General features: G+C 34.7%; 1 protein-coding gene across 5 annotated transcripts in view; it reads left to right on the plus strand.

The window, feature by feature from the left end:
- LOC126745853 (high affinity cGMP-specific 3',5'-cyclic phosphodiesterase 9A) overlaps positions 1–15,552 on the plus strand; it is a 332,464-nt gene that overhangs the window by 181,299 nt on the left and 135,613 nt on the right. The window lies entirely within an intron of this gene.

The following is a 15,552-nucleotide window of genomic DNA, read 5'->3' on the forward strand; positions in this document are numbered from 1 at the left end:
TTAATAATGTCTTTAACATCATAATTCCCAAAAATAGATCTTTAATATTATTAATAGATATTTTATGTTATTTAATATATTTACTTTAAAAGTAACTTAAAACACTCATTTTATAAGCCCATGTTATTTTGTTTGGTGTTCAAATTAATATCTTTTACTATTTATATATTGTACTTTTTAATTTATTAAATCAAAGCTTTTTTTCGTCTCAAGACTTTGCTAGTGTGCTTGCTATTAATGAGCGTTAATTTTAAATTTAAATAGCCTGAATATCCTAAATTTTTTGAAAAAACCGGAATTTAAAAATGTAATTTTTTCCCTTAAATGAAATACGCTATACATATCCTAGGGCTGCTCTCCTGGCGATTGCGAATAATCATATTTTTGGAAACGTATTTCTTCAAAACAATGAATGAAAATTGTGGTTAATACCTTTTATATCTTACGTATTTATAAATAATACATATATTTCTTACTACTCTATCATTCTGCTTAAACAAATTTCTCGATGTTCTAAACATGTCTCTATCTGTTGAGGGTTTTAAACGAGAACTTAAATGCAGACCATGGAGTTAATATTTAAATTTATTTCAAGATCAATTCTTAGTTTTTAAATTATGGTTTTTTTTACACCATAAAAAAACGAAAAATTATGTGAATCGACGATCTTCACTCCAAGACATAAATTGCTGGCTTAAAAAAGCTAAAGTGCAATTTTCTTTTGCTTTGAAAAAACTTTGCACTATTTCTTGACCTGAAATAAAAGGAAATCTGCCAAACAAATACCTTTATTAGATAGGTACCTTTAGTCTGTGTTTGTGCCTTACGTTACCTCATGGTCTGTATGAAGTGCGTTAAAAAGCACATAACTAGTCCATAAATGGCAATATTACTTATATTTAAAGCATACTCTATAGTTAATAAATATTTGTCATGTAAATATTTTTTAACGACTTTACTCCCTACCTTGTTTCATTAGGTCTTTAGCATCAACAATGCGATATAACGGCATGATGATACATTTATTTGACGTTGACTATTGACGTCATTATAGAATATCTGATCACATTTTATTTTAAAAAGTGCATGATATTTTATTTAATATATGAACATAGTAGTATTGCGGTATACCTGTCAAAGCAAGTGACAAAGTTTTATGATATTATAAACTGATTTTTTGCCATTTCTACACAAGCATTTAGCATAGTTGCATCCGCAAGATCGTCTTTTTATTCTTTCAATGTTCTAAGGTCATTTTACATGTTTATTTTCAGCTTAGTTTGCATTTCATTTTACTATTTATTGAATTTTTATAAATTTTATATTTTTAATAAATAAGTTGAGTTTTTACTGTTACTGATTTTTAATTGGCACAGTCATTGGTAGGATTTTAAAAGATAAATATATCGCATATTGATTCGTTTGTCTTTACGATTTATTGGCAATTAAATTATTGGTCGAGAGTAATTCGAGTGAATATTGGACTACTCTACTAAGACCACATGCGAGATTGGAACTAGGTTGACCATAGCGAGGAGTTAGACCTTGGAGTTAGACAAAAATGCTACCTTAAGTTTTTCCTTCTCATATAATAGTTGTTAGGAATTCTTATATCACAACTGTAAAATTATAATCTTAAGCTGCGTATTGACTTGCAGCAAAACACTCCAAACAAACTAAAGGCGCGCGCGCTGTAACAAATTTATCTAGTGAGTACCTTGCGCCGAACTTTGGAGTGCGTGGTGCATTTGGTTTGTTCGTAGTGTTCTGTTGCAAATCAATACCAACCTTAAGAATATCCTAAATTTGCGTCAATTTAAACACAGCTAATCTTACTTCAATCAGTGCGGCGCGCGGAAACGGTCAAAGTCAAACGTCGACGTGATCGAACTGCATGCCGCCACCAGCAAAAAATAGTGCGACTTCTTTGACTTTTGGTGCCCACGACTGGGCTAGTAGGGCTAGATTATTATGAAAAATAATAAGATTTAGATTCGTTATGTCTTCTGAACTGTACGTATCCTAGGCACTTTTTCGTTTTTTTTTTGTGGTTCAAAAATGGTTTTAAGTGGTTCATTGTCTCAACAAACTCCGCGGTATGATTACCAATATCATCTACATACCTTATTAACACAGGTTTTTATTGCTGTAGCCATAGTACTTGAAAAAAGTTGTAAAGCCAAAGAACATGACATTTTTTCAAAAGCATTAGGACTAATATGTCTCTCAGAAATTTTCGGCAGAACTCTTGATCCGATATCTGCCAATATCAAGATTTTTTCGGATAACGCTAAATTTAATTGTTTTCGCACCTAATTTAAAAGATCCTGAGACCAAATTATTTCTAATACTTTCGAAAAGATGGGAAACGTCCTATAGTGCAAGAATCTTACTGCGATTAAAATAACAATAAAGATTATCTTTAGTAACCTTTAGCAACCTAAAAGCTGCTCTGTTAGGAGTTCCTTGGTCAAACTAAAGCTTTTGGAATAAAGCCGATCCCATGTAAGGATTTCAAAATATATTCTATTAATAATTTTAAATTATTAAAAATGTATAAGCCGATGGTGATTTATAGTAAAGTGATACTGCTAATTCCTTTTCATTTTAGGAAAATAAGGTACGCCGGTTACCTCTTCTGCATCATTACCAATCTCTTTGCAGGTATAGATAAAAAATGTCTATATGTCTATATTATATTGGTCGCTGGTTCAAGATATTTAAGGAAATAACGGAGATCGAGAGTCAACCGATTTATAATCTTGTTTTTATTATTAGTCTTTACACGAAGAGCAACTAACTTCTATTGTTACTTCTCTTAATACACAAAAATAAATCCCATAAACGTTAAATAATCGTATGATGGTTTCGACGAAGTATAATAAATTATGTTTTTGTTAGTGTCAAAGTAGGCCTATAAGAAATTGTCTTATCAGTCGGTTATTAGCCGGCTTTTAAATTGAAAAACCAAACATTCTCTGTAACGAAGTTAAAAGATTCTGTCTTTATTTTATAGTAATAAGGGTTAGCCCAGGCAGTATTTTATAAGAAAACTTTGATGGTTTTGCCCCGTTAACGTTTAACTTCTAAATTTATAATTTAAATGCCAAAAAGGTGCATTTTAATCTTTACCTGTGAGTCATGAGGGGCTTGTAATGGTAAACATACATAAAGAGACCAACTTTAAGAGGTTTCTAGCCTGATAGTACCATGGAAAGGTTCGATTTCTTATAGGTTATACCTAGTTCTCCGTTGACTATGTTGTAGTCCCTGGCCTTCATTGTTTTCAGCCCTGGTTGCTCTTAGGACCGTAAAGAACCACAAATAACAAAAACTGAGAGGTTTATTATCACAATGCCTGCAGTTTTTCAGTTATTTTCATGATTTTTCCTTTCATGCTGTTGCAATGTTACATGTTTACACTATTTTATTGTTATACACATTAATTGTTGTTACACTATTATGCAAGTTTCAAGGTTTACCCACCACTTGGGAACCACCTTGGGAAGCCCTGTTAAATGAAGGGACATGTCCTGTTTGGCAAAGTATAATATAAATCATGACTCGATTTTCCGCGGTTTTCCTAAAGCCGGTTTTCTTTTACGCATCTGACCAACTGTTGTCCCGCTTTTTTCACCTAGAAATACCTAGTTTTAAGATCTGAAACTAATTTTGTTTACCATATAAGGTCATAGCCTATAAATCCGTATTGTTTTCATGACGGAAAACTCTATTTCCATTAAGTTTTCCCAATCGCATTTTTATCCAACGATTGATTCTGAGGATGTTCGTGAGTCATCGGCATCCAAATTCCTGTCATGAGTATCAAAAGGGTGCAGGTCAACCAAGCTGACACATTCGTCGCAGTAAGGTCGTACCATACCTTTCGAGCGAAGTACCAGTCATTTTTTCGTATTTCAATACCGTTAAACTTACAATATTTACGTTAAACTTTGTCTTGACGTTGATAGTGTGAATTGGGTTAAGTAAAAGCCATCTGTTGACAGTTGACCGGCCGCTTCCAAGCTCGCGTATTAAGATTGCTATCGTATACGTTCCTATCAATATCATTCCGTTCCGTTCCCTTTTCTTTTACTTTGAAACTGTTGTTTGGGCCCATCTTTCTTCGTGTTTTGTAGGGCAGGTAGTAAGCGGGTTATATTGATAAAATAATCGTAAAATTATCTGCGTTACGACATTTTAGTTTCAATTTTTATATGCTTGGAAGACGGTGGTATTTTATTTTTCCGCTGTGAGTTTTTATCTGTAATTTGTTATTAGAATATTGATATTGATTCTGCTCCGGTTTATGTACTTTTAAAATTGTGGTTTGGACACTATCTTTCTTCGTGTTTTATAGGGCAGGCCACAGTCGCGCGAGTAGTTTGACTGTTGCCTGGACACTATCTTCCTTCGTGTTTTGTAGGGCAGGTAGTAAACGGGTGATTAGAACAAATTCTGTTCGCGAAAAGTTATATTCTTGTTTCAAACAGAAAAACACTCATTGTGGATTAATTGTATATTTAATTAATAATTTTTATTGCTGATTTTTTATTCTCTGCACTGTCCGCGGCCGTACCGTTCCGTTTAATTTCTTTTATTGATAAAAACTACTGTTTGGACAGTATCTTTCTTCGTGTTTTGTAGGGCAGGCAGTAGCCGCGGTTATTAATTATTACTTATCTTCTTAATGTTGCGAAAGACAAGTAGTAACAGGGTCCGTGATTTTATATTTACTATGCATATATTTAAAGAGCAGGGGTAAGTATTGACCGATTGATTGAGTTTGCTTCGCTTGATTGGTGTTGAGTTTCTGGCTTTGCTTCACGAATGTCATCCGTAACCTCTTGTACAAAAATACCACAACCCCTTAAATTATACTGTTTTGCGTCATTAATAGAGTGCTGAATTTTCCGGTACATTTTCCTAAATAACTGCCTGTGCTTAATCATAGAAATTGGTAATGGAGAATTGTTAGATTTTAAGGACACATTTGTTCGTTTATTTTTAAGCAACCAAACCTGTTACCGTATTTGCATTAATAAAGATTAATAATAGCAATAAATTTTATTATAACTGGACAGTCTACTTTCAATATCTACAGGGTTTCTCCACTGTTTAAAGGCTTACCCGAGAGGGTAGAGGGGACTCTAAGCTTCTTTAATGACTTAGAGTGGCGCCCGAGGCATTTTGTCAGATTTTCTGTACCTATAACTGTACAAAGAAATAGTGAGGGGAGTTGACGGAAACCCTGCAACGTCAAAAGTTAGAGGATGTACTTACGTCAAGTACGTAACGAACCTCGCTACAAATTTGGCGCCCGAGCAGGAAAAACTGTTTTTTTTTAAGTCACCATTATCTGAAGAACTGTTAATAGCTGTGGGAATGTACTAGAATTTAAGATTTTTGCACATGGTTAAGGGGTAGAGTAATTACTAGTCTTCAATTAGGGATTTTGATTAAGAGGTATTCGCAGCATCATTGCGGAAATGTTTTGGTGTAGGTTTAAGATAGTTTTGGATTTGTTGTCCTGGAGCTGGCGAAGTAGGCCGTCCTTGTGCCTCAACCAGTTGGAAACGTATCGCTGTTGCTTTGCTGATACTGCAACGTTCCTGCTTCCCAGGGTAACTGATACCGCACTTACTAATTTTCCTTGCTGAGACTGCCGTTATTTATCAGAAACCGCTGATATACCCTGTTGTACTTGTGACACAGCCGTTGTAGCTTGTAGCAGCCGTTTGCCTTACATCGTCTGTACCGGATTACTTTTTATTAACCAGTGTAATTGATAACACAGTTTACGTTGTACATTGTACGTATTAGCTTGTAAGATTGTATAATAGTTGTTGTATATAAAATCTTTATCGCCGTTAATAATTATCATAACTGAAACCGCAGTTATCACAGTATCTGATACATCCTATTGTACTTGTGACACCGCCGTTGTGTTTGGTTACATCCTGTATACACACCCAGGCCAGCTGTCACACTCGTTATAACCAGTTAAAACCGTAGCCACAATATGGAAACCGATCGAGCGTTGTTTGACATTGAAATTGATAATAGCCTACTGATGGGAGAACTACAAACCGTTACTATGAATCCCGTTCCTGTTGCCATCAGTTGTCAGCCACCACTGTCAATTATGACGGAGCAAGCTTTGTTAATAGTGGCACTGGCTTAAGCGTCAACTTTCCAATCACCTGGGTTTATTATTTGAAGAAATCCGATAAGGATAGACAAGTAGAAATGTTTGGACTGTCCACCAAGGAAACATGACGAGGAAGCGACAAAGATTAGCAACGTCTTTTAAAGAAAGCCGCCGATCACCAAATCCTCTGCCCAAAATCACTAGCATTACATCCGATACCGCCATCACCGCTTGTACCGTCATCACTATTCCTTGGACTGAAAACTCAGTCGCCGCCCACTCCGCTGCTCCTACCGTTAAATTTACCGATACTGCCAGCATTATCCTTTTACCCTGTATGTCTGTTAACACATTTCCAATCTGTCAATACCGTCCCAATACGTTTGTTTACCACCCTATGTACATACGAGCACTGGCTCGTATCCTGTTTCCGTAAAGACCGTATCACAACAAACAAGACAGTATAGTATTCCTGTTACCGCCAATTATACTGAGTTACTCGTTGAACCTATACAACTGACCTGGTATAGTCAAGCCGTTTTTCTAGTAACCATGTACAGTACTTCCGCAACCGAAAATCCTGTTATATCACACCCAATAGGGACCGTACCATCTACCGCATTTATAACCCCACCTCAGATGGTCCCAGTTGATATGCCGCAGTCTATCTGTCACCATTTAGCGTTTCGCCGAATATGTTGAATTGGAGTTTTGATAACTCTAGCGCTCCTGTGTCGTTTATTGAAAGCCTAGAAGAATTATCTTCGTCCTGTGGTCTTAATGCCAAGACATAATATTAAACCAGATTGCTCAACTCCTTAAGGGAGAAACCGAATACTGGTGTAGAAATAATAGAAAGCATTGGCAGAATTAGAGCCACTTTCTTCAAGATTTCCGCACTTATTATTTTCCTGTAAACCATTTAGCCGATTTAGAAGCCGGAATTGCTCGCCGTATACAAAAACAGGGTGAACCCGTCTGTTAATATTTTACCAAGAGGCAAACTCCACTCCGCCGCCATGGAGGGTATGATGTAACACAAGAACTGAAGTGGTTATATCGTATATAGATGAATATCGCCAGCATGTCCGTCCATCTGATTTTCACGACCTTGTGTCTTGTACAAGGGTCATTAAGGAATTCGAAGTTCTTCGTGCCGAACTGCATCCGCTTAAAATTGAATCTCGACAAATGTCAATTAAGATATATCTTTTTAAGATAGTTAGGATATTTAGTCACACCGGAAGAGATTTCCACCGATCCTGACAAAGTTGAATCAATACTCAAGATTCCACCGCCCTCCATATAAAATCCCTGAGATAATTTTTGGGCGTAGGAAGTTGGTACCATCGATTCGTCCCTGGATTCTCCCAGATTGCCGAACCTCTCAACTGCCTATTACGAAGAGGTCAACAATTTGAGTGGACCGCGGAACAATAAGATGCTTTCGAGCATGTCAAGAAGTGCCTAACTGAATCACAAGTTTTAAGTTGTGCAAATTTTTCACGTCATTTCGTCTTACAAACTGACGCCAGTAATCTTGGATTAAGAGCCGCTTTGATTTAACACTATGCCGATGGTGACCATGTCATTGCTTATGCAAGCCGTTCCCTGACCGCCTCCGAAAAGAAAATGACCGTTACCGAGAAAGAATGCACTGCAATTGTTTGGAGAATAGAAAAATTAAGGCCGTACTTAGAATTATATAAATTCAGCGTTGAGACCGATCATCAAAGTTTGAAATGGTTATCCTCCATTGACAGTCCATTTGGATGATTATCAAGATGGCAGATGTATTTGCAGCAATTTCTGTTTGAGGTCTGATACTGAAAAGGTGTTTTAAATCGGATTGCCGATGCGTTGTCCCGAGGGCCATTTGTAAAGATAGGTTCAAAATATTTAAATATAACGCCCTTTATTATTAATGCCTATATATATTTCTAAAGCAACGTGTCAACGTCAGCTTAGCGAGTTTTGTAGTCTCTACTATTTGGTTGAACAAACAGTCGTTGCTAATCATCAGAAGCTATGACAAGCGTGTTTTATTTTCGTCGGTCTTCCTATTCCACTATTTATTTTAACACCATTCACGGGCAGAGTGTACCACCGAGCAGAGAATACTGTTTTGCTCTAGATGTGGCAAGCTGAACGTTCAGTCTAAAGACTGTGTCTGTCACCGAATACCGTCAGTCACGAGAAACCGTATCGCTAGTTCCCCAGGCTACGTCCAGACGCTACTCGTGTATGCGACCCGCAGATACCGCTTCCCCAAAGACCTATTCAATTGGCATTCAATGCGATAGAAACCATACCGACACCGCCAACGTGGGTACCCAGGCGTGTATACTCGTTTTCCAACTCGTTTCCAAGTGTGGGTGTTCCGCAATTTCCCTCCAACCCTAAGGGACCGTTGCCGATATATTCCTCTGCCGTTTCTGAAGGGAATTTTGTTTTTTTTTTAAGTATATTTAGTGCAATTTTTTTCTTTCTAGAAATGACAATGATCGCTTCATTGCATTTTTTGAAGTAGGGGGTCAACTAAAGGAAGTAAATCTTCAACTGTTTACGGACCTATTTGCTTATTAACATTTTTGCAATTATTAAAGAATCTGAACCAGAAACTTACAGTTCTTTGTAAAAAAGAAAAACTAGAATATCTTTTCCAATTAATAATATTTTGTGAACCAGTTTGAACTAAACTCACTCTTTTTTCCTCATGTAATATGTGAATGAAAAGTTTTGCATTTGCTTAATAACTAACAATTCCTTATTTTCGCGAAAAAATGATAGCCCATTCCACCATTTTTCACACAAGCTGTATTGTACCCTTAATTTTACAAAAGCAAATCTCTTGAATCAGCTCCACGTGATATATAAACTGCTGGATTGTCCTTAGACTTAATGTGTCTCCATTTATAGTTAATGGTTTGTTCCTGGATCTCAGAAACATGATTAGCGACGAATGTAGTCCAACGTGAAGGAGTATCCTTTAACCAACACAAAGCAATATTTGAGTCGGTCCATAAAATGATGCTTTTTGACTCCATCTCGAAAATTTCTAAGACTGTTAAGTAGTCTTGATAAGAGTAAAGTCCCGCATAGTTCTAGTCGTATCAAATTACAACTTATCTTCTTATCTTTAGATATGCCCTTAATATAAATGTAAGCACCATAAGCTGCAGTACAAGAATCGCAAACCTGTGAATTTCTACATTTGTTAATGTCCCGGAACCCGAGAATAAATAACGAGGAATTTGTAATTTGACTAAATCTGGAAGAGTATCAGAAAGACCATTTTTCCAACAAATAAGCAGAAATCGTCTCAATCTATATTTTGCTTATCCAGATTTGTTGCATTAAAATTTTTGCCAACAACACTACTGGTTTCAGCGCTAACAGATCAAACATTTGCGCAATTTGTGATAAAACTATTCTTTTAGTATATTTCATGTTGTTTATCTCAACGGGAGCTAAAATTTTAAAAGAGTCTTTGGAAGGAGATTATGATAATCCTAAAATTTGATTCGATATACTCTCATTTTGAAATTCTATTTCGTTTTTAAACTCACTTAATTCTGTAAGTAGTAGTGATGAGTCATTAGATGAAAATTTATGTAAATAAAATCCCGCAGATCCTAACAGTTCTGTAAGTTGAGTCAACAACTCATTGGCTTCTTCTCTTGAATTAGCTCCTTTCAAAATATCATCTACGTAGCACTGTTGCAAAAGAGCCTTGGATGCTAATGGAAACTCTATGGCCTTATCAGTAGCCAACTAACTCAAACAACGAGTAGCCAGATATGGAGCACAGTTGGTGCCATAAGTAAAGGTTTGAAGTTCAATAAATTTAAAATTATCATTTTGATCGTCTCTCCAAATATAATTTTGCAAAAAGCATTGCTGAGGATTAATCCTGACCATTCTGTAATTTTTTTTGTATCAGCTATTATTACATAGCTGAAAGTTCTAAATCTACACAAAACATCAAATATCTCTGATTGAGTTGTAAATCCTTTAAGCATTATTTCATTCAATAAAATCCCTGTCGATGTCTTTGCCGAAGCATCAAAAATAACCCTGGTTGTTCTGTTGATACATTTGATTCCCGTATTACGCAATGATAAGTTTCTTTGTACCCCATTTTCATCTAAATTTAGTTTAAAATCATATTCTACATAACGTGCATGTACCAATAAAATATGCACATAATAAATTTCTTATATTCCTAAAAGATCTCTGGATACTTTAAAAAGTTCTGTTCAAGAAAATAAAATCTTTTAATTGAAATGATGTCAATTAAATTCATCGCTTCTTGTAATAGTGCATTCTTTAAATACATAAGCCTTTGGACATTGGTCAACCGAATATTATCATGTATTAATGCAGTGAAAAGATCATAAAAAGATTTCCAATCTTCATATTTGCCAGAAAATGTAAGTGCATTTATATTCAGCAACCTTACTCTATTCTTAGAATCACTCCCCAATGTAAAAGTGGACCCGACTTCTATTTTGAATGATTGTTTTAATTTTAGCCCAAGCTCTAAAATATTGTGTCTTTATAATTTCCCTATCCATGACTCTATCAGACCTCATTTTCAATTAATGATTGAATATTATCATATGACTCAAAAGCCTTTTGTAAATGCAATTCCCTAATAACAAATTCATGAATATTATTATCTACATTATTATCATTATTATTAACATAGTTTTTAATCTTAGTGATGCTACTCTTTAGCTTTCTTTGTTCCTTTTTGTTTTCTTCCATACTTAATTTTTAATACACCAAAGAAACTAATAAATTTAACAACTAAAATCTATCTCAACTAAACTTTAAATCACGTAATAATCTTTTAAACAGTACCAATATACCTATGTAGTAGTAAATCTTACTCCCAGACCTAATCTTTATTTAATTAAAATAACGCTTTATACCTTAGAAATTATTCTAAATTTAAAGTGTTATTCTAAACAACCCTATGTATGTAACTAGCTATAAATTCAGCTTTACGTTTAACCATAAACAATTAAAACCCTTTGTATTTATTAAATCATCCTTTTTCAAAAACTAATTAGATCCACCCTGTAAGATTACATCAAATTTATAGAGAAAATTGAATAAAAAATTTAACATTTTTCTTGTAAGTCTTATATTTTCTTTCAATTCACTACACTTGCAATAATTCTTTAATTGCAAGTGTAGTGTAGTGAACTCCCAAATGGAAAGGCTCCAATGGAAAATATACTTCTCTTTTCCCGATGTTCTCAGGAAACCAGAAACATCTAGAAAGCTTTATTAGAGCTATAGATGAATTTTACGATTTGTATTACATTACCGCGACTTCTGATGATCAAAGAAAAGTTGTTTTAGCTGCGATTAGGTCAAAGTTAGTTGATAGTGCACAAAGTTTCTTACTGTCACGCCCAGATTTAAATGACTGGCCTTCAATCAAAACAGAATTAAGAAAAAATTTTGGTGATCCCGTGACATATTTGATTTTATTACAGCAATTACAATATATTAAAAGAAATAAAGGTGAAATGATTTTAGAGTTTGTTAAAAGATTAAAATGTTTTATGCAAAGAATTATCTGCAAAATAAATGCCGAAGTTGAACATGAAGCTTCAAAATTATTACTTTTAAGTCAAGCCGAAACGACATCAGTTTTAATTCTTACAGCAAACTCACCACAAACACTAAAAACGATGTTAATGCTTAAACAACCTCAAACTTTAAATGATGCTTATGCTCATGTTGTAAATTTTAATATTATAGAGTCACAAATAAGCTTTACTAACCATTATTCTAACCTCCCAAATCCGAATTACAATCCCACTCATAGAAATACAAATGCAGGCCCACATAACAACATTTCAGCGTAAATTATCAAGCCCGTTCATTCAGAATGGTACTCGATTTTCGCCGACTCAACGACGTCACCTGCGAAGAAAAATACCCTCTTCCCAGAATCGAAGAAATCCTTGATACCCTAGGAAAATGCGCTTACTTTTCCACTATAGATTTAGCTCAGGGGTTTTATCAAATTGGAATGGACCCTTCTTCCATTGAAAAAACTGCCTTCACGGTAAACAACGGCCATTATGAATATTTACGCATGCCATTCGGTCTTAAAAATGCGCCAGTCACATTTCAAAGAATGATGGATAAAGTTCTACATGACTATCTTTACAAATTCTGCTTTGTTTACATGGATGACATCGTAATATTGTCAAAATCCTTAACTCAACATATCGACCACATTCGAAAGATTTTTAAGAGACTCTGAGAGAGAAGTTAACTTAAAAATACAGCTTGATAAATCCCAGTTTTTGTCAAAAGAAGTCTCCTTTTTAGGTCACATAATCACTGCCGAGGGAATAAAACCCAATCCATCAAAAATTGAAGCAATTCAAAAATATCCCATGCCAAAAACTCAAAAAGAAATTAAATCGCTTAGACGCTTCAAATATCGCCATTGGTAGCGTTTTATCTCAAAACGACCACCCAATTGTATTTTTTTCTCGTACATTGAACTCCGCAGAGCGCAATTACTCCACCATAGAACGCGAACTCCTCGCTATTGTGAATTCAGTAAAACATTTTCGCTGCTATTTATACGGAGTAAAATTCACCATTGAAACAGACCATAACCCCCTTGTTTGGCTTTCTAAAATAAAAGAGCCAAATGGCCGCCTTATCCGCTGGAGACTTCAACTTGAGGAGTACAACTTCGAAATTAAGTACAAAAAAGGCAATGAAAATGTAGTTGCCGATGCCTTATCCCGGATTGAACTTAACACCCATGAGATAACCGACAAGGACAATGACATACGGTCCAACGCCCCTAATGCTGACGAGACAGTTGCAAACTTAGCAGATTTCCATCTAGCAGATTTTGTCCTTGAAGAAAGATATAATGACCTCATTGAAAAGCAAATAATTAGTCCTAATAACAATTTTCCGCCCAAATCCCCAACCCCTGCTATTGCAGAGGAAATTGATAATGATTATGATATCACCGTCCATTCAAACAACGATACTCACGGAAAATTCCTACCAATATCAGAGCTACCTCTAAATTATGCCAGCAATCGTGTCGTAATAAACTATGGAGATACCTTCAAACACACTTACTAGACCGTTCAACAAGAGACACCACTACATATTAATTGAAAAGCAAAATAGACAAGAGCATATCCTAAAAGTTTTTAAAGAAATTATTAAACCAGACGTGACGACAACAATTTTTATAGCTAACGAAGAACTAAGAGTAGAGCTTCAACGACTTGTCTCTATAACCCTTAACCCATCAGCAAAACTAATTCTGTCAAACACTTACTTAACAGACGTCATAAATCCAGAACAACAACAGGAAATAGTTTCAAACTACCACAGAAAAAATCACAATGGCATCAACGAAACCTATAATAACTTAAAACAAAAATATTACTGGCCAAAATTAAGGGACTGTATTACCAACTACATAAATAAGTGTAAGATTTGTCTCCAAAATAAATATGAGCGGCATCCCTACAGAATTGCTTATGAAGGACCACTCCTTGCTGAAAAACCCTTCAAAACAATCCACTTGGATATTTTTCAGTTTTCAAACTGCCAATTTCTTACCATCATTGATTCATTTTCCAAATATGCACAGGCCTATTATATAACTGATAAAAATGCAGTCACAATTCTCAGCAAATTAAGACACTATTTTTCACATCATAACACTCCACAAAAAATAGTAGCAGACCGCGGCAAGAAATTTCAAAATAACATCTTTGGAGAATTCTGTCAACTCTTCGGTATTGAAACCCACTACACAACACCCTCAAATTCTTCTTCCAATAGCCCCGTTGAAAGATTACGTTCAACTCTCTTAGAAAAACTTAGAATACTAAAAATGAAAAATCCAGACAAAACTCCCCAAAACATTATGATTTCAGCTATACTAATCTACAACCAAAGTATACATTACACAACTGGCTATTCTCCCTTTTCAATTCTATATGGCCCCTACATAAATGAACCAAGCTTTAATAATGATTTAACACTTTTTGAGCAGTACAACGAAAAACGCAAAAAAGAATTATTGCCCTTTTACGAACATATTTATAAACACGCACATGACAAACAAAAGCACAAACAAAAACCTTGACAATGACGATTTGCAAACTATTACGGAGAATGTAGAAATTTTGAAGCATAATCAACTTAACGCCATGCAAAAAATCAATGACCTGAGTTCATTTGCAGGAAACGTCATGAATAAATTCCAAGAAAATATAAGAACTATCAATGAAAATTCAAAAACAATACAAAGCGAACTATCAAAAATTAATAATGAAATAAATCTAATATTGTCCATTCAATATCAATATAACCAAATAACATCGTTAAATAATTTTTTAGAAAAATTGTCAAGAATTTTTTCTTTTGCACATTTGAAAACACTTGATTTAGAGATTTTAACGGTAAATGAAATAAAGGAAATCTGGGAATTTTTAAGTTTACACTATCATGAAAATGCCCTATGGTCCATTGAACATCTCTCGGAATTAACACTTATTTGTAAAACTGGATTATTAATATTCGACGAAATGGCAATTTTAGCAATTAAAATCCCAATTTTTGAGAAAAATGCATGTAATCTAAATTTTGTATACCCGATCCCAAATAATCAATCAAAAATGTTATTTAGTCCTAGTAAATATTATTGTAATGACCTTTGGTACCAAAACTGTATAGAGATTAATTCAAAATGGTTATGTTCAAATCCTCTTATTAATAACTGTAAATTACCAGAAAACTGTCAATATGTGACTGTTCTCAATAACTATCAAGTACATATGATAACGTACAAAAAGTCCTTACTGTTCTGTGCCAAGAAGGAAGACATTGTTTACGAAAACTGTTTCCAGTTCCAAAAACTAAAGATAGTAAATAAAAATATAGGTTGCTCTCTTATACAAAGTCAGTGCGATGTAATTATTAACCATCACAAATATGCCTTGGCTATAAATATCGTATCTATAAAACAACTTCCAGATGCCACTAGGTTGCAACCATCAAATTTTTCTATTCATTTGCAATTGAAGCATTTGAAAAACCCTGCAAAAATCCAAGATGATCTTTTAGAACCTGTTAATTTTGATGAAATTATCTCGCAAAAAGAGACTCACTATATTATAGTTTTAGTTGTATGTATCATATTAGTATCTAGTATATGTATAGCACTATACCAGTGGAAGAAATACAGCTCCCTGAAGGCCATTCCAGTGAAGACTCTTCGGCAGATCATCAACGAGGACGTTGAAAAATCTGAGTGAGGGTGGAGGAGTCATATCCCTAGAATAGTCATTATAGCTGACTATGTAAATTGTCTCTATATATACGAT

This window comes from Anthonomus grandis, chromosome 16, assembly GCF_022605725.1.
Source record: "Anthonomus grandis grandis chromosome 16, icAntGran1.3, whole genome shotgun sequence".
NCBI classification, from domain to species: Eukaryota; Metazoa; Arthropoda; class Insecta; order Coleoptera; family Curculionidae; genus Anthonomus; species Anthonomus grandis.